This window comes from Mustela lutreola, chromosome 7 (assembly GCF_030435805.1).
Source record: "Mustela lutreola isolate mMusLut2 chromosome 7, mMusLut2.pri, whole genome shotgun sequence".
In the NCBI taxonomy this organism is placed as follows: domain Eukaryota; kingdom Metazoa; phylum Chordata; class Mammalia; order Carnivora; family Mustelidae; genus Mustela; species Mustela lutreola.
The window spans coordinates 91,995,160-92,016,435 of NC_081296.1; the positions used below are offsets into that span (position 1 = coordinate 91,995,160).

General features: G+C 36.4%; 1 long non-coding RNA gene across 1 annotated transcript; it reads right to left on the reverse strand.

Moving 5' to 3' along the window:
* Positions 1-2,010: 2,010 nt before the first annotated feature.
* Positions 2,011-16,904, reverse strand: LOC131836474 (uncharacterized). The gene is made up of 3 exons (XR_009355628.1): positions 16,888-16,904; positions 10,489-10,661; positions 2,011-4,389 (listed from the first exon to the last, which is right to left on the reverse strand). It is a non-coding gene; the product is annotated as an uncharacterized LOC131836474 (long non-coding RNA).
* Positions 16,905-21,276: the final 4,372 nt, after the last annotated feature.

The following is a 21,276-nucleotide window of genomic DNA, read 5'->3' on the forward strand; positions in this document are numbered from 1 at the left end:
CATGTGTCTGTTAGCCATCTGGATGTCTTCTTTGGAAAAATTATCTATTCATGTCTCCTGCCCATTTCTTAACTGGATTATTTGTTTTGGGGGTGTTGAGTTTGTTAAGTTCTTTATAGATTTTGGATACTAACCCTTGATGAACTTTGTCATTTGCAAATATCTTTTCCCATTTTGTAGGTTGCCTTTTAGTTTTGTTGATTGTTTCCTTCACCATACAGAAGCTTTTAAAGTTGTTGAAGTTCCAGTGGTTAATTTTTACTTTTGTTTCCCTTGCCTATGGGGACATGTCTAGTAAGAAGTTGCTCTGGCCAAGGTCAAAGAGGTTACTGACCATGTTTTCCTCTAGGATTTTGATGGTTTTCTGTCTCATATTTAGGTCTTTCATCCAGTTTGAACTTATTTTTGTCTATGCTCTAAGACAGCGGTCCAGTTTCATTCTTTTCTATGTTGCAGTCCAATACTATTTGTTGAAGATACAACAGATCTTAATGTCAGTTTATTTCAGTTCTGCAAATGCTTTCTTTTTAAATATTCTACTTTTCCACTCATTCCACTCCCATGTTCCCACAAACTTCTCATATAGAACTGAAGTTGAATTTATAGATGTGGTGGCAAAAGAGCAGGATCAACAAATTTAGGGCATCCACCATCCATAAGCCTGGTGCCTCACATATGGGGGTGCTTAGGAAACATTTTTTGAGTGAATGAATGCCTAAATGAGTGAACTCCAAAATTCAAGGTAGGTGAGAAGTGCTCTAGGGGAGCCAGAGACTATTAGACTTTTGGGTTTTTGTAGTATATGTTACTCTGTTACTTTCTGGTGGGAACTGGCAACCCTGCATTTCTTAGACTAGCTTTGCTACTTTGTGGCCAGAACATAACTTATTTGAGGAATAATGCCATTTTTGGCAATAAACATCAGCTATTATATAGTCCAATTTGCAGAGCTTCTCAGAAACCTAGGAAACAGATTTAACTGAAGTTCCTTTAATCAGTCCACCATTTAAACATTTTCTGGTCAGGGCACCATTTTTAGGTTAGGGTGTGTTACATGTATTCCTTGGCAAGGATGACTTATTTACATTTTGTCTTATCATAATGCATTGTGGTTTATCAGGCAATAAATTTAAATTGGAAATGAGCAAAGTAAATGGATATCTATAAATGAATAACATCCAGGCTCTCACACTCTTAGGTAAAATGTTTAATGTAGTGTCCAGGGCCCTATCCCTTCCTCCCCCTACCCTGTAAGAGTCCTTTCTATCTGGGGTTAAGGACCAGAGTCTCCACTTTAACAAATTCAGGTGTCAGGGCTCCTGGGTGGCTCAGTTGGTTAAGCAACTGCTTTCGGCTCAGGTCATGATCCTGGAGACCCAGAATTGAGTCCAACATCAGGATCCCTGCACAGCAGGGAGTCTGCTTCTCCTGCTGACCTCTCTCCTCTCATTCTCTCTCAAATAAATAAATAAAATCTTAAAAAAAAAAAAAAAACCACCAAAAAACAAAAAACAAATTCAGGTGCCAGATGCAGAAGTTCCATGATACTTTACAAAGCATATTTGGGGGTAGGGGGCAGACTGGTTCAGTTGCTAGAACATGCAACTCTTGATCTTGGAATTATGAGTTTGAGCCCTATGTTGAGGGTAGAGATTACTTAAAAATAAAATCTTTAAAAAAAAATAGAGCATTAATGTTCATGAAAGGGTCTTGTAAAATATGTGCAAAAGAAAATTTTAAATTGTTAGTAAACTGTGTATAATAGCTCACAGTCAGTTACAAGATTTTGTGCTGCAGATTTATAATCTAGCTTAGTTTATTACCCCATTTTCCAGATAAGGAAATTGAGGTATAGAGAGGCTAGTTGATAGCATTGTCGGGACTCAACACTGGGTGGCTTGACCCATAGTCCACTGTCTTGATTACATGTTATCTTGCCTCTCCCATTACTACTCAGCTTTCAGTGGATACTTTAGAATTGATAACTTGATGCTTCTGAGAATTCTATCTAGCAGTTATTTCTATAATTACATAGGTTTAAATATAGTTACAGTCAGAAAGTCTTCAGTGAATGGGAAACAAAGTTGGGATGTGGGAACCCTGAGAGGCACCAACAGGCATGTATGTCCACAACACATTACGTATTTAGTAATAGGTTCACTACCAGCAGGCTGAATTGTGGGCTTATCTAGTCTAAAACTTTATATTTTTTAATTTATATATTGATTGAAATTTAGCCAATTCAGGAGGAAAAAAAATTATTTAGGGATGGGGAATTATCATTCGGATTATTTGGTATCTGGTGGCTTTAGTGTTGGTGCTGCTGAAGAAATACAGATGAAACTTTGGTAGATTGACAGAATTTTGACTAAATTAGTCAAACACAGGGGCACCTGGGTGGCTCAGTTGGTGAAGTGTCTACCTTCAGCTCTGGTTGTGATCCCCAGGGTTTTGGGATTGAGCCCTATCTAGTCTTGCTTCCTACTCAGTGGGGAGTTTACTTCTCCCTCTTCCTCTGACCTTCCTCTCTGCTCATGCTCTCTCTCTCTCGAATGAATAAATGAAATCTGTAAAAAAATAAATCAGAACTTTGAGCATTATGAAAACAGTATTTTCCTTTAACACTCGATTATTGCCTTTTAAGTGAATAAACTAATATAAAAGTTATTATTGATAACTTACTAGAGGCTATGATAGGTAACATAAATACATCTATTATGGTACAGACAAAAAGACTGATTTGTACATAAAAAGTGTATCTTATTAATTTATTTACAATTCACTGTTTGATCAGTAAGTTAAAAAAATTCAAGTGTGTGGATTACCTAAAGGAACTCTTGTTTTTCCCTTATTTCTTGATGTGTTTTTTTTTTCCCCTTTCTTTGCTTTCTCTGTAACTGCTGGCACTTTAATGTAGAAAATAGGCTCATTCATCTTACCTTCTAACGAGCTTTGATTGTACCGTGTAAGACAACATGTAATATGGAAAGGCATGTTAATGTTGTATTCTAAGAACCCCAGCATTTGTACTTTTGACTCTTACCATCTTTTATCATGTAACAAAAGACATAAAATCCAACAAAATGTACTATCTATAGAAAATGCCTATAACTGCTCTGTTAATCCAAGAGTTGATCCCATTACGTGTAATTTCAGGTTTAAAATAAGATCAAAGGCCACAGCTGGGGTTATGTATGCACTGGGACAGCCCCTCCCCCACTGTCTCTGAGTTCTCAGCTCTTCCATTGTCTATCCTCATGCCCAGCAAACTGCTGGCGCAGACTGGGGATGAATTGCTTGTATGATGAGGAACTTGAGAAGTTTTGGCAGCAGTGACTTAGCCAGTGAAATGATATGTTTGCTTCTGTGATGTATCATCTTTTTGTAGAATCAATGTGGTTTGCTGGAAAGGATAGTTAGTGGGGATCTGAAGGTGGGAGTTTTTTCGTTGTTTCTGCAACCTTACGAAGTTTTCCTGAGCCCTTTAGCCCTTTAGGCTACAACTTCCTCTCAGATGAAATAAAATGCTAGAGCTATGTGGGGTTGGTTTTTTTTTTTTTTTTCCAGTCTCTTCCAGCTTTAAAATTTATGTTTTAAAATGAAAGGCAATGTATCTACCATTATTTTTTTTTTTACTTTTTTATTTTGAAATAATTTAAAACTTATAGAAAAGTTTTAAGAACAGTACAAAACACTCCTTGATTACCCTTCACTTAGATTCACCAGTTACTAACATTTTGCCTCATGTGCTTTGCATATCTTTATATCTATATCTATATATGTATATACATACATATATATATTGCTTTACCATTTGCTTTATCATTTATATGTATGCATACATACATAATTATTGTTTTTGAAACATTTGAGAGTGGTTACAGACACAGTGCCCCTTTATCTCCTCCATATACTTCAGAATGTATTTCCTGTCTAATGATAGTTTTTTATATAACCATGATTTATTTACCAAATTCAAGAAAATTACCATTGATTCAATACTAGTACAGTTATCCCAATAATATTTTCTATGTCAGTTTTTCCTTGTGCTCCAGGACACAATCCAGGATCACACATTGCTTGTAGTTGTCGTGTCTCTTTAGTCTTCTTGAATCTGGAACAGTTATGACTTTGACATTTTTAAATAATTACAGGCCTTTTTTTTTTTTTTGGTAGAAAGTCTCTTAATTTGGGTTTCTCTGATGTTTCCTCATGATTCTATTCCGATTATGTATTTTTGGCAGGAATATTACATTAAGTAATATTGTGTTCTTCTCAGTGCATCACATCAAGATGTACAGGATATCATGAAGTTAAAATATTTTTAAGACGTGAATCCATGGGGTTAAGTTTCTCCATTCTCATTGAATTTGACCTCTATCTGCAAGACTATAAACAAATGAAAACGTTTATTAAATTACCTAATTTGTTAATATTCTTAATATAGAATTCTCTATTTTAAATAAACCAATTGCCTGTATATTTTAGTTTTTATCTAAATAATTTTATTTGCGTGTTAGAGAGTCTTAAAGTAAGTATCCCAGTTCTCAACTAAAGAAATCTCAGTTAAGTCTGCAAAGCCTTTGGGAAAAGGTTTTGAAGAAGATGTAGATGCCTTCATTCTGGAGCCCACATGATATATTTTTTTCTTGATAGAAATACATTCTAAAGATTACCTCATTAACATAATGCCAGAAAGTATTGTGAAGGCTAACCAGAAAATGAAATAAAAAAATGGTGGAGTAAGAAGAAAAGAAAGAACCTAGCTCCCCTGATTTGAACTACGGTACTTTTCCACTACATTATTCTTCCCATGAATCACTATTTGGAAGCAAACATGGCTTAAAAAAATAAATAAATAAAGCAATTAGTCGATGACTGTATACATTTATCATATTTTATAGTCCCCTCAGAATAGCACTGTGAACAACTTCCGATGATGATGATGGATTCACGTGGGTCACTTTGGGGCACTGTAGTGTTACTGATAAGCAGTAGATGGCACTGTTAATATACATTGATTTTATTATAAAATCTGGAAAAGGGAAGTAGTATTCCAGAGATTTACTATGTGGTTGTTCCAGTTAAAGTTAGTGACACTTCACTTACTTGATAAAGTCCTATCAATTCTGTGATCTCTGTGATGTTTATTTTCATCTCCCCTAACATGATCTGGCTGTGGACATTTTGGATTATTTTTGTGTTTTGGGGTTTTTTTGGCACATTCAATTAATACAACTTATAAACTTTGCTCCGAGTTTGGTAATTTATTTATTTATTTATTAAGTTTTTTTTTTTTTTTTAAGATTTTATTTGACAGAGAGAGAGAGAGAGAGAACAAGTGTGCACAAACAGGGCGAGAGGTAGGCAGAGGAAGAAGCAGGCTCTCCACAGAGCAGAGAGCCCGATGTGGGACTTGATCCCAGGACCCTAGGATCATGACCTGAGCTGAAGGCAGACACTTAACCAACTGAGACACCCAGGCACCCCTAGTAATTCATTCCTTATTGAAAAGGCATATATCTATATATCTATATATATAGATATATATATATATATATATATATATATATATATATATATATATATATGTTTTTTTTAACTTCATGCTTGATATTAAAGACTTGGGAAGATATATTGTCTCTCTCATAACCTTTATATATTTTCTAGCTAAAAAATACACCTGAGAGCATTTCATACTTTTGATCTCTTAATATGATCACATAAAATTTTTTTAAGGCATTCAATGTTCTGATGTTTGACTTAGTTGTTTAAAATACTTGATAGTTGATTATTACCATTTAGAAAAAGTATCAGTAGGTTAGAAATGTTTCTTATTTCATGACGTCCTTTTTTGTTTTTTTTGGAATGAGTGGGTAAGATATTTTATAAATCACACACGAAAGAAAGCTCAAAAAAAAAAAAAAAACCCTGGAAATAGCAACATCTCCATAATTCTTAATGAATTCAAGCCTTGATTATTTGCATTGAATGCAAACTTTACTGGCTCATCATATCACCTTTTAAACACCTCACTTGAATTATGCAGGTAAAAATTCTATTCTGTCCCTTTATAGGAAAAAAGAAAACCTTGATGAAAATTAAAACCGTGTTTAACTAAATGCTTCAGGTGAGAAAAATCACAAATAGTGAAATATTACTCATCTTTGCTTCTTTTAAAAGAATAATTTAGTTTTTCATCTGAGACGGGAGAAGTTTATACCTTCTAGAACTATGACATCATATGAAATGTTGACATCTATTATCAACCTAATTAACTATTTGCTGTTCAAATTGTGGTGAAAGTACATTAAGACTTCTTTTGTACTCTTATCGCTTGTTTAATACCAAATTGCCTGGCATCTGTGTATCAAGGCTTTGATCTAATACTCTATCAGTTGTTGGCACAGGCACAAGAGACTGCAGAGTACACAAAGCTGTCGCTGCAGACTCCAGGGAAAAAAGGCTGTGGATATACAGCCCTGATTAGCCAAGTCAGTCAATATTTGCATGATGCAATGATAATGCCTTCTTTATGTTAGATTGTTATTTCACTGAAGCAAGTAGGAAACTTCGTTTTCAAGAACTTGGTGTATTTTTTAGAAATTCTTCCCCTCCACCCTCAGGTGCATGTAGAGCACATTTTCTTTCATCTCTTTCCTTTTCCCTTTCTGCATTCAACATTTGACCATGCACAAATGCAATATGATACATATTCTTCAGGAGCGCACATAATTTTTCTATTTTATATGCAAAGGAATTTTGATAAAGATATAATCTTGCATGTAGTATGTCAAATCCTAGAATCAAAATGGACTATTTTATTTTTATACCTTAAATATAAAAGCTGCTTGTTGCAGTGCTACTTTCTATTCTCTAAACTTCATTTAGTTGATTTGTAAACTCAAAACACTTGTGCCTTAATTCTACTTTCTACTACTATAGACCTTGGACTGTGCATCTTTTAATTTTACTGAAGGGTTATGAGAAATGAATCTAATAAAATTAATATTTGAGTGAAGGCAGTAGAAATCTATATTGAGCTCCCAGCAAAAGTTGAAGATTTCTAATGATGCCTTGGTTAACCATCTGGGTCTTGATCTAAGCTCAGGTCTTGATCTCAGAGTTCTAAGTTCAAGCCCTACACTGGGTTCCATCCATGCTTAGGGTGGGACCTACTTGGAAAAAAAAGAAGTTGAAAATTTGTCTACCATCTTCCTTGTTTCGTATTTGGTTTAGAATTCTTGATCTTTGCAATGTAGTTAGGATATTCATAAGATACTATTTAGAACCTAGCAAAGTTTTTCAGTCACATTCTGTTATCTAAGATGCTTTTTTCTCTTCATCTCTCTTTCCACTTCTTTTCTTTTTAACATTTGAAAGGGAATTGATGGTAATAAAACAACCAACCTGGTATCCCCTTTAAAGTAATTAGCATTTATAGAGTAGCCTCACAAGGCACATTGTATTATTTGCTACAGAGAACAAAAACAAGACTTTGTCCTGCTTTCAGAAAGTGTACAGTCTAGTTGACCTGTAACCTCAAGTAGGTGACATGAAGGAATATAGAGATCATAATAAAGCTCTGTATAATATGATGTGTACTCTGGGTGTAGAGAAAGAAGTGGTCAATTCTCCCTGGGCTGGATGGTCTGATGGATGGTCTGATGGGCAAAGGAAACACAGGAATGGCTTTGTGAATAAGGGCATCCAGACACAGAAAGCAGCTGGAGCAAAAATAAACAGGTATGGAACAACCAGGATATTAGGGACATATTAAGTATTACAAATTTATCATGGGTTGGAGTAAGGAGGAAAGAACCTTGAAACACAAAAGGCTCCAGAAGTCAACAGAAGTCAGCAGAAGCCAGATCACAGATGGCCTTAAAAATGAGTTTAGGTTTTAATCTTAACATGGTAAGATACTGTAGCAGTTTGGAATAGCAGGGCCGTGATTGGATTTATGTTTTGGAAAGACATTATGACAGTAGGATGCAGGGTATGTCAGTAGGTTGCAGGGTACATCAGAAGGGTGAGACTAGAAGCCAGAGGAATAACTAGGAAATTATAACAATGATTAAGCTAATTGTTCTTGACCTTTTGGGAGCCTCAGATCCCTTTTTAGAAGCACTTGTGTATATACAGACTTACATATAATACTTAAGTGACTTATGTATATTACATATAATACTGATTGGCTCATGGATCTTTTGAAGTCCACCCATGGATTCATGTGAGCCCATGCATTTCAGGTTAAGAACTTGAACAGATGATGGGGGAATAAACAAATGTGGTAGTGATAAGAATAGAGAGAAACAGTTGGATAAGAGAGGTATAACTAAGATGCCATGAGACTCGTTTGACAGATTGAATATGAGAGTGAGGGAGGGCAGAGTGTCTTAGATGGCTGCTAGGATTCTAGCTCCTGTAACTGGGTGGACAGTAGAGCTTCAGCCAAAACAAGGAATATATAAAGAGAAACATCTTACTGAGATTGTTGGCATACGTGTGGAAGAGCCTGGTGGAGATGTTGGAAGGGAGGTGTAAATAACAATCTAGAATTCAGTAGGGGGTTTGAACTGAAGATATTTGTAAACCTGTAAATAGAATTTAAACCCATGGGTTGAGTTCAACCAAGCCTGGAAGTAGAGTAAGAAAGAGAATGCCAGGCAATGATCCTTGGGGAACACTAACTTTGAAAGATCAAAGAAAGAGGAGTGAGCAAAAGAGATTGAGAGTTAGAAGGCAAAAACAAGAATGAAGAGGATTAGAAGCCAAAAGAGAAAATAATATCAAGGAAAGAATGGTCCACAGCATCAGATATTCCAAGGACAAATAGAACAAGTACTTAAAAGATGTCATTGTGTATGACATTTAGGTAGCTATTTATGACTCCCACCAGAAGAGTTCCAGTGGAATTGGGGGTGGGTAAATGTAATAAGCTATACTATTGAAAGTGGCTACAGATTATTCCTCCAGGGATATTGATTGTGATAGTAAGATGAGTGATAGAACTAAAAGAATTCATGGTATCACTGGTTCAGAATGCATGTGCATTTTAAAGATGGGTAGAAATATCTGATTGCCTTCCCCTAAAATGGTTATATCCATTCAGTTCTACAATTGTGTATGAGAGTATACCATTTTCTACCCATTGCCAACTGTGTATTTTTTTAAAAGATTTTATTTATTAGCAAGAGGGAGTATGCACATGTGAGAGACAGAGAGAGAGAGAGAGAGAGAGAGCAGGAGCAGAGGAAGAAGCAGTATCCCCACTGAGCAGGGAGCCTGACTCAGTGATGGATCCCAGGACCCTGGGATCATAACCTGAGCTGAAGTCAGCCAGGCACCCCTGGCAACTGTATATTAACATTCCTTCCAACTTAAGCTAGTCTGATGGCAAAAACTCTGTTTAATTTGCAATTTTATGTTTATTAATGAGATTAAATATCTTTTTGTATCTTTTAACTCTCTGTATTTTTTCAACCTTGTTTGTTTAAAATCTTTGTCCATTTTCCTATTGAGTTTGGCATTTTGTTGATGCGTAAGAACACCATAATTACTGATATTGAGATGAGTCGGAGACCTGTACCCCTGGGGCAAATAATACATTATATGTTAATAAAAAATAATAATTACTAATATTGATATTTTTTTCCTCAGTATATATTGAGAACATTTGAAGGCATTTCTTTCAAGCTGTGGTTTGTGCTTTAACTTTGTTGTTGGTTCCTTTATGTCAATCATATATGTCAATCTTTATCTTTATAAAATTTTTAAAAATTATCATTTATTTTATTCCAGTGCTTTAAAGTTTATTACATATGGGTCTTCATTATATCTAGAATTTATGTGTATGACATAGTGACCAAACATTATTCTTATAAAATTTTGATACTTAACTTTCTCAACACCATATTAAATATCCATTCTTTCCTGATGGTTTGAGATGCCACCTTTATTATATATACAAGATTCCTCATATTCAAGAATCTGTTTTCAGATTTTGTTTGTTCCATTAGTGTATTTGTGTATTTCTGCAATAAGATTATACTGTTTTAAATAATGGAATTTCATAGTATGTTTGATAGCTGATAGAATAAATTGTCATCGTTTTACCTTTTTTCCCCAAAATGTTTGTAGGTTTATTTTTGCTCATTTCAGCTGGTGATGTTCCATTAAAGATCCTATTAGAATTTTTATTAATACTATATTAGCTTTTAAATTAAAAGCTTTATCAGAGGAAGACTTCCCAATCAGAAACTGGTCCATCCATTTTCTTGAAGCCTTTCTTTGTTGTCATTTTCTTCTTCCAGGTCTTACATATTTCTTGTAGTTATTTCTAATCTTACAGTTTTTACTCCTTTGTGCATGAAATACTTTCTCCATTGCATCGGTTATTACATATGTATCATTTAGGAGTGTGTTCGGCCATAAACAACAGAAAACCCAAATGTGGCTTAAGAAACAGGAGCTTATTTTACTCACATAGCAAAAGTCCACAGGTAAGCAGCTGCCAGTGTTCGTTTAGCAAGTTCGTTAAGCAGGGGATGTGCCTCTTTTGTCTCTTGTGGCCTCATCTTCAAAAGATGCTCAGTGCAGATGGAGCCCCATGTCAGCATTTGTACAAGAAGGAGAGGGAGATGGGGAAGTTATGATTCCTGTATAAGGAATGCAAAAAACTCCTCAGGAAAGTTGGCCCACTCCCTGCAAGCCAGAACTGTGTTACGCCCCTGCCTTCAAGTGGCAAGGGAGACAGCAAGGGGAAAGGAGGAGAGGAATGAAAGTTAGGTTAGCCACACCACAGCATCTTCCCACTTGGCTTGTAGTAAAGCTGTTGATTTGTGTATATGGATCTCCTATCAGCTGGCTTGCTGAACACTATTAATTTTAGTCATGTTTCAGTTGACTCCCTTGTATTATCTAGGTAGAAGATTGTATGTCTACAAATAATAACAGCCTGTATCTTTCTTTAAGATAGATGTACTTTGTTTCTTTTTCTCTCTCTTTTTTAGTATTTTTCTTTTTTGGTCTTATTGCACTAGATAGTAATTCTATTTTTGTCTAATGGATGCAATAGCTTCTTAAGTCTTTTTGAAGATAGTAGAATTTATTTTTTCAGTTTTATTTTATTCCTTTAATTATCTTTAATCTTCTAGAAAGCTTTTCATCATTATTCCTGTTGTTGTTAAAACAATTAGTTTTCCTTCCATATCTCATAAACTTCACTTGTTTATTTAACATAATTAATGATGAAAGACTAGGCTCATTAATGTAGATAGCCAATACAGGTCTCCTCTGAAGCAGTGTTTATTGGTTCATCCTACAAACAAGCCTGTCCCATGACTAGGAGGGCTGACTGAGACTGGCAGCCTTTTGTGGTGCCTGGGCATAGAGCCACAGTTATATATAGATCCTTCAACCCTTCAACTGCCAAAATAAGTGGTGTTTAAATCTGAGGCTGAGGCAGGTAGCACATTTTCTTCCTGGGCAAAGATGCTTCCTTAGCACACCTCTTTCCCTGTCTATTCTAGTCAAGAGTTACTTACATTCTCCTGATCTCCCGTTTCAGGGCCTTGCACCCACGTGGGGAGACTATAGGCAAGATATTTTTTGAGAGCGCTGTTTTGAGAATTTAGCCAGGGGTTAAAAGCAGCTCCTGTCAACAACTCTGTATAAACAAGGGGAAAAGGGACATCTACTAGACTTTGTTGTTCTAAGAGCAGTTCTTTAGTGAACCTGCAAGAAACCTCTAGGGCCTGCTCTTAAGAGTAAGACTTCTCTGAATGGGCACTTCCCTCCTGCTCCTGGTTTGCTGCTGTTTCTTTCTCTGGTTTTGTTCTCAGTTCCCTTTCCTTTTCTTTCTTCTAGGTTCTTTAGAATTTTTTGTCTGCAGATGGAGATTTCCTTTATTCCTTATTATATCCATGAATCTATTCTGTTAAAATATCTGTGTTTCCAGGGAGTGTGCCTAGGAGCACGTGCATGTGTTTGGTCCGCCATCTTGATCCACACTTCCCTAGGGGGATGCTTACAAAATCATTTGCATGTGGCCAATTGGTTATCCTTCATAAAGCAAACAAAGTACAGCTGTGGGTTGATTAATAACCGTGGGTTGGTCAGATAACCATACAGTCCACTGGAAATCTTTCAGTAGTAAAAATACCGTCACTTTGATACATAATAATTAATTTGTAGGCCTTATATTGAAGAAAGGAATGTTTATATCGTAAAGTACTAATTCAGTGTCTCTCAAAGTGTTTCTCCCCAAATTGGTGTTTATTTGTACTCTGGGTACTTGGCTTACCTTGGGAACAATTTCTTTAAAAACAGATTTTCTTTTTAATTAGTCATTTTTGGACAGTACAAAATTTCCTAAATGTGATATTTAAATAACACTGATGCCTAGGAATTATAAGCAGAAGTTTGTTTACTGCATTTCTTATTCTTTTCCTTCATTTTGGATGGGGAATGAGAGTGGAAGATTCTTCTGTTTCTTTAAAATGAAATTGTCCCTTAAAGGAAGCTGTTACAGTACCATAGCAACATACTTTATTTTGTATTCAGCTCACCTTTAGGGGTGACTGCCTGTCCAGCGGGAAAACCCTGGAAGCTTATCTGATGACAAGCCTGATAAATTTCACTGCAAAATGAAGACCACTTCCATGCTTCCTATGGAATATAGGACCAAGTCACCATCACCTCAAAGTCATGGCAGAATCTATAGACTTATGTTTGAAAATGAAGAGGGATGAATAAAACATACTTGTTTCAATGGTGGGTTTCTGGTCTCTCATCCTCAAAAGCTTGATGCTCATCCTATTAAAATGCTACAGAAAGTGTGCCATACGAAATAAGCATCCAGAGGTTCTAAGCAAAACATCATGTCTTGAAGTTAGGAAGGTTAAATGGTCTCTATAAATTAAAGCTGTTCTGTTATAGAGTTGCTAGAGATGCCACAAAGGAGAACACCTTCTTAATTCTTGATGTTTATTTTATTGACTCATTTTATTTGGAAGGGCCGGTCATATTATTGCCTCTGCTGCAGATGAGACTGAGTAAATATTCATGCTGGAAATTAAATCTTGAATAGCTCTGTAACATATACTTAAAAACAATAGTGGGTATCCTTTATCTTTTAGTTCTAGGCACTATCACTTTCTTATTAGTGACTTAGAAATACCATATTTCTAGCACTTTCCTTTGAAGAGGAGAAGTTATCATATAACTCAGCCTACTCTATAGACTAATAAAGTTTAGAGGGAGAATAAATTGGACTCTTGCTAAAAATGGGGTTTTAGGATTCTTTAAGAGGAAACATCAGTTTCGTGTATGGCTTTTCAGTCTGCTTAGTCTTTGGTTATGGATTCTGCGTTTATTACTGAATGGTTAATATGCTTAGAACTGGGCATTCCAGTGAGTAAGTGGGACTGTAAGAGTCTCTGGACAAACGTTCCTGCTGGGCCAGAAATGCTATCACAATTTTCGTAAGGAAAAATTATCTCAGTGTTTGTCTTTATTCTAATTTAAATCACACGGTGATTTGCTAAAGCTTCAAAAATGCAATTTAATCCTGTTCAGTTTCCAAAGAGGGGTGAACACACAATGAAATGAATTAGTGAGGCCAGTCATAATCAAACACTGTAGAAAGCCAGGAAAACCCACCATATGCCAAGGGTTTTGTAAACAGATATTCTGTCTGGGAAAAAAAATTGACATACTGTTTGTGTGTGTGTGTGTGTGTGTGTGTGTGTGTGTGTGTACTGGTGGAGGTAAGATATCTCTTAAGGAGCATTACCCCTTTCAGGAAATTTGTTCTTATGACTTAAGAGCCACACCAAAATTGTCACTGTATTTTCTGAGTAGTTAAATTCTTCTGGGAGATGAGGACAAAATTTGGTCACTAAGAAGGAAGTCTCTTCTCGTCTCATATCTTGGCTAAAGATGGAGCCTTCATTCTCTCTAAAGGTAATTTGTTCATCTGATAGAATGCCATTGAATCAGCAACAGTCACAGAGTATTTTCTAAACTCAAGTTAAGAAATGCTGCTTTGAAGAGGCAGCAATACAGCATTTTGAGTAAGACAGTATGGCCCTGTAGGCTGGCTTGGCTACTAATTACTTATATGGCCTTGGGCAAGTGACTTAACTTCATTGAGCTGTGGTTTTTTTCATCTGTAAAATGGGGATAATAACCATAGGATGTTTATGTTTGGTTTAAGGAAGGTAAATAACTGAAGTGCTTAGCACATATTTACATTGTCAATATTCAGTAAACATTAAAAGTTATTATTAATATTACTACTGTTATTACTATAGCAGTCAAAAATACCCCAGCTTTTCTTCATGTAACAAATTGTTATTGTGCATTTACTGTGTGTCAAGCCTTACTAAATACTGGGGATTAAGAATCTGCATCTCTGTTGGTTATAGACAGTGCTTTCTGCTTTCTGACCTTAATTCTTTAAAGACAAAACTTGGCAGGGAATCATTCACTTAAACAGATCAACCCATTACCACATTAAAAAAAAATTTAATACTAATATATTTTAGTGATACTTAATGAACAACTATAGCAACAACAAATAAAGAAATTCAAAGGGTCTCTGGGTGGCTTAGTTGATTAACTGTCTGCCTTTGGGTTACGTCATGATCCAGGAGTCCTGGGGTTGAACCCCACATCTGGCTCCCTGCTCAGGAGTCTGCTTCTCCCTCTACCTCTCCCACCTCCCCATCTCCACCTTGTGCACACTCTCACACTCTTTCTCTCTCGCTTACTCTCTGAAATAAATAAAATCTTAAAAGAAAAATCCAAGCACATTTAAATGGACTTCGGTCTCAAATAAAATATTGGTAGTGGGGTTGCAATCAGGATTATAGAAGAAATGGGCCGAGTATTACATGCCCCTGCAATGCTCTCACATGGATTATTATTTTCTTTTTGCTCCCCTCCCCTTTTTAAGTCTGATACATGCTAAGATCTTCACATTCATAGCTACCACCTGCTAAAATGTGGTTTTGCCTTTGTACAAGCATGGCATCCCCATGCCAGTTATGTTTGCTTGTGTACCTCTGGCAGTGGGAGGGAGAATCCCATCAGGCTGCATGCAGGGTGTGAGCTGTCTGTCTCGTACTCTGGGTCTCCCCAGTGAGTGCACTTTAAGGTCTCCCTTCCTGGAGAATGTGCTCTGCAGCAGGGTGGACTGTAGGCCAGGGACTTGTCTGGGCTTCCCATTAATCTGAAGGTGGGAGGGTAATCCCTTCACAAATATGGGGATGGGGGCTGCTCTGAGACTGGCAAATAATAAACAATGAGAGTTTTTTGGTTTTTTTTTTTTTTTTTTTTTTTTTTTATCCTGGATTCCTCCAGCCCTCCTCTCTGTGGTCCTCAGCAATAATTTAGGCCTTGTCTTCCTCTCTGAAGGATTTAAATGGAATGACCTTAATTCTTGCTTTGTTTGCACTCTTATCTTTTAAGGAGCTGCAGTGAAGACCAAGACAAACAGTAGATTAACAGTGGTACCTTTTATAAAGCTGATTAGGTCCTAAAATATGCTGAAAGGAAAACAAAACCAAAAAGGGGAAAAAAAAAAAAAAGTGGAATCAGGGCTAAGACAGAAGCCTTTGTCGGTGAGTTTGAAACAGCTCCTTTCCTTTCAGTCGTTACAGATATTGACCTTCCAGTAAAATATTTCTTTTGTGTGTGAAGGTTTTGCCAGGATAGCATTTATAGTATTAAGCAGGTACCTAGTAAGTGTTTCTAAACAAATATTACTTTACTGCCTAATTTTTGGTTTAAGGGGAGAGTTGTACTGAGGATGAATTCAGAAAACATTTGATTATGGCTCATGTGCTGCTCCTTGTAACAGGGGCTATCAAGTGGCTAACCCTGTCAAAACCAGAATTCCAGAGATGCTGTTCCATGTGGAGTCATTAAGAGAAGCACAGGCTCCTTGAATCTCTTTTAGCTCCTGTGGATTTGAAGGAATTTACAAAGAAACTTCCAGGACGCCTCAGCTATATCCAAATGAAAGCCAGAGCACTATCATGTGGCAGAGCTGAAAGTGTGTCTCTGGAAAGAAAAAATGTATCTTACAGCTCCACAGAAAATATTTCTAGAATCAGCTTCTGTTTCCTTGAAGGGATGCTACTGAAATTGTTCAATTTAATTTAAAGTTAAATAAAAATGTGAAAGGCTAGGGTACATTAATAAGATGATCCATCTGCTTAGAATAATAGGATAATTCACATCTTCATTGTCAGAGCAGAAAGCCTCCGATAAGGTCAATCATTAAACTCAATAGTTTCATTCTTTGATGCCATCTCACTTAGATTCTCAGTGCCACTTGTCTGTCCTTCTTTTCCACTATGCACCTGTATTGCAAATTTAGTTCCATTAGGTAGATGCTTGCACCATTATGAAGCCTGATTCCATCATGTTTAAAGTGCCAAGCCATTTAAATACGGTGCAGTCTTTGGTCATATTTAATCCAAACATTTACACACATCCAGCTCCTTCTTATCTTTTTAAATAGGATGCAGGGCTTATTTTTAAATTACATCCTCATTCATGCTTTATAAATCATCAAGAAAAATCGTCCATGGGATTTAAATTCTGGTCCACACGTGCTGCTTCCAATTCCTGGCATGGCCATTAAATCCTAGCCCCAGTGTAATTCCCGGCATGACACTCTGTGTTGAGGCAGAAAAGATAAAATAGAAACAGCCATTTTTTTCCTCCGCTCGTAGGAATTATACCACACTGAAGTGTGCTGTAGCTTTTGCTTTCTTCTCTATACCTAATTTAAAGAGCATTTTTAAATAAGCATCCCCCGAAAAGGGACGTCAGTGGAAGGTTAATGATGCTTGAAATGAAGCAAATACTTACCCAAAACTGTGAAGTGTGCGTGATTTCTTTCACCATGTGAAGTCGGTTAGAGTTGCATCTATGTGGGGAGGGTTCTGTTGATGTAGTAAGTCTTACCATGGCGTGGGTACTAGGACTAATCCCAGTATATCCCAGCAGTTCTGAATAATCCATGGTTCCCCTAAACCCTTGGGATTGTCTTTCCCACAGATTCCCTCTGTTGTCAGTTCCTAGTGTCAGTATGCCCGAAAGATATAAGTGCTCTAGCTTTCTTTCTTCCATTGCTATATGTAGATACTAGTGCAGTAAGAAATCTGTCTTGTCAACAGATTGGAAGAGCAGTTCAGCCAAACTACTTTGTACTTAGACAAGCAGACAACTTGGTCTCCACCTAACTTAACCTCATTGTGTACTTTAAAAAAAAAAAAAAAAATTCCTCACACTGCATGAGGGCTGCTGGGGGCGTCTGTGTGCTAGAGCTCCCCAAATGATCAGAACCGTGCAGTTGTCCTGGGCGCACTTCTTTGTAAGGCTGCCATTGTTCCCACTCACCTAGAGAGCTTGTAGGTAGCCTAAGAGGTTTGTGTGCGTGTGCGTTTTAACAAATTTTCAAAAGTTGCCATGGGGAGAGAATAGAAAGAAAGCCCTTCAAAAAGAAAATTATTTTCAAAGCATCATCACCAGAAAAACACCCCTACAATGGATATCTTTGAAGGTCGACTGCAATCTGAACTAATTGGGGAGGGAGGGGGAGAGCTTTCAGATTTGCTCACCTTTTGTAAGGGGTCTCAGAGAAGTGATTGGTAGCCAAACGCTTCCTGCAATGAGTGGTTTGGGCACTTTCTAAGCAAAAAGAAAGGCTCCTCCAGTTTCTTCTTTCTCGTGTCACTGAGAGAGGTCACCACCTTCCCTCTTTTACTTGCCACTTCTTATTATTGGGTAGGTTCTGCTCCAAAAGTCATCTTTTGTTGCAAGGACATTAATCTTCTCCCCAGTGTTGAAATGCTCGGTAAGAAGGAGGGGTGGAAGCAGGAAAACTGATCTCAAAAGCCTCAAGATCACAGCCAAAGAGTGTTATTTTTAGACCTTTACTGAAAATCAACTTCAATCTGTGTGAATGTACTACATTAAACCAATAACAGACAACAAGCTTATGAATATTTGGCACAGTGATGAAATCGGCTGCAGCCCTTCTGCTGTGGGAAGGAAGAGAAACACAATCTAGGAAGTGCTGGTACTCCTCCTTGGAGTGTGTCTGTTGTGATTACTAGCTGGTTTCCACAGATCCTTGCTGAATATTATGCCATTAAACAGTATGAAAGAAAATCAAAATATATGTTTACAGAGTACTAAATAGTAAGTGCCCTTTCAAATGCCTTTAATGGCTAGGCTTTAAAGTCATCGTGGAGTACCCTCAGAAAGGGAGAGCTGCGTGTTTCACAGATTTCTGTGGCTGTAAACCACTATGAGATGCTGGATGAAAGCAGGCTGAGATGTATGAACACCCCACACTCTGTACCCTTAAAGGCATATTCGGAAAGAGAAAACAGCTCTCTGCCATACATATTCTCCAATTATAGTTTTATTTTTTTATTTTATTTTATTTTTTTTAAGATTTTATTTATTTATTTGAGAGAGAGACAGTGAGAGAGAACATAAGTGAGGAGAAGGTCAGAGAGAGAAGCAGACTCCCTGTGCAGCTGGGAGCCCTATGCGGGACTCGATCCTGGGACTCCGGGATCATGACCTGAGCCGAAGGCAGTCGTCCAACCAACTGAGCCACCCAGGCATCCCTTCAATTGTAGTTTTAACTGAGAAATTGGTGATGTCTCAGCTGTATTTTCTCAGGACTTGAGTGTCAATCAATGTCTGCTTCATTGGAATAATGGATATTTTTTCTGGGACAGGTAAAGAAGGGATATATGTTTGGATGGTGAGTTGGAGTGAGCAGTGACTAAATACAGCAAAATACTTGCAGTGTGAAAATACATTTATCATTAAGAGCATTTAAGAGTAAATACGGTCCTTGTAGTATACTCTTGATTGTGTTTGTATTGTTATGTTAGATGGACTAGTACTCCATGTATGACAGACGCACAGGTCAAGGTACCTGAATAGGAAGTCCAGAAATAGACCAAAAACATAGACTTTAGCATCTGGTAAAGGGAGTATATCAAGTCAGTGAGGAGAAAAGATGGATTATTCCAGAACTGGAGATAGGGTAAGTGGATAGCCATCTGGAAAAATCTAGAGTTGGATCTATATCTTATACCCTCCACAAAGATAAAGCTTAAATATTAATATTAAATATTTTAAAAAGGAAAACATTGAAAAAAGAAACCATACAAGTACTACAAAAATGCATGGGAAGGTTTCTTCATAGCCTTAGAGTGGAGATGGAGAAAATGGACAGAACCACAAAAGGTGTGTATGACTTCATGATCATCAGAATTTCTTTATGGAGAATACCTTCATATGCAAAGTTAAAAGACACATGACAAGTTGGGGAAAATATTTGCCCACTCATAACACAACAAATTTCCAAAAACATGAAGCGCTCCTAGAAATCAGTAAGAAAAATATCAGCACCCTAAAAGAAATATGGGCAAAGTATCTAAAGAGAGGATTAACAGGAAAAGAAACACAACAGGCTCTAAAATATATGAAAAGATATTTGACCTCACTCATAGCAGAAATTTCAATTAAAACTGTAGAATGGTACTATTTTTTAATCTGTTGGTTTGGCAGAATTTCAGAAATTTAATATTAACCTTTGTTGGCAAGGTATGTGAATACAAGTATTTTTGTACACTGTTGAGGGAGTGTAGATTGGAACTATTACAGAGTGTCATTTGACAATTTTCATCACATTTATAAATGCAAATATATTCTTTAATCTAGGAATTTCACTTCTGGAAAATTCTAACTTATACATAAAAGTAACAAATATACAAGGTTACTTGTTATAAAAAACAAAATATTGAGAACAACCTAAATATCCACTCATAGAGGTTGCTTAAATAAATTTTAGTACAGCTTTACAGTGAAATACTATGCTGTTGTAAAAAGAAAAGAAAAGGAGAAGGGGGAAGATCCTTGTGTTCTGATATGGAAAGACTGTCTAATATACTGTTAAGTGAAAAGTGTAGAACGCTGAATAGCATAATACCACTATGGAAGAGGTAGAATAAGAATCCGTATTAGTGTTTTCTAATATTTGCATAAAGAAGTTTTGGAAGACTACACAAGAATCTAACAACAATGTTTGTATGTAGAGGATTAAGAGAGAACTAGATAGATTTCAGGGGGTGAGAGGGAAACTTGTCAGAGTAAACTATTTCATCTCATTTAATTTTTAAATCACATTTTACTAAATGTTATCTACTTAAAAATTTGTACATTAAAATAAATGAAGTAGTTAAATAAAAATTAAACCATTCTAAAATCAAGTAAACAAACAAATGAAAAAGTTTGTAGTGACAGAAATTATACCAATACTGATGAAAGTAATTGCTGATTAAGGCAAGTATAGGTCTACCAAGACAATGATAAAAGAAGATTAGGAGCAGTTTTTCATAGGAACTATTATTATTTTGGTCCCTATTTATGTAATATCCCTTCATTTATCATTTACCTATGACCTGTATCTTCCTTTTCTGGTTACAAAATGTGGAAAATTGAAAATTAAATTGAAGAATGATTATATTTATTTTGGTTGGCTTCAAAAACCTGTTACCTTATGAATAAAAAGGTTTTTTATAGTGAGCTCTAATCTTTAAAAAATCACTTCCACATTCTCCAAGTAGAAATTAACTGTAGTGCTCTTAACCACCAAAAGAAAATTTGCCCAACTCTTAATTCTGCTTCAGTCCTAACTTCCAACTTGGTATCTCTGGGTTAAACAGAACATAAGGTTAAAGTCACAGAGCCTTGAGAATCAAAGAGTTGACGCTACAATTGTAGAGTTAAAAACTATATTTACTCCAAATTGCAAAATGGTAGGTATTGTATGTGATGTTTAAGTTGCGGCAATTGTTCTAGTAATAAATGTAATATTCAGCAGCATTTTTCATAGATTACTCAGTTCGTCATTAGTGCCATTTGCCTCTTTATAATAATGTGCACTTTCCTTTAGAAAGAGCTTGGTTATTTCTTTGGTTGGGCCTATTTGCTCCTTTTTTATGTGAGATTTTTCAATACTATGAAATGATGCAGAGCAAAAAAGGTCCATCCACTTCACTCTCGTGTTGCCTCCTGCGCTACCTAAACCACAACAGAACAATGACAGACAACAGAGCCTTTCTCCTCTCTAACAATTCAATCACCATGACAACCAGCAGAAGAACGTTGGGCCAGAAAAAAGCATTGAGCTTGAGGGACTAGACTAATCAAAAAATGGAATAACATGGC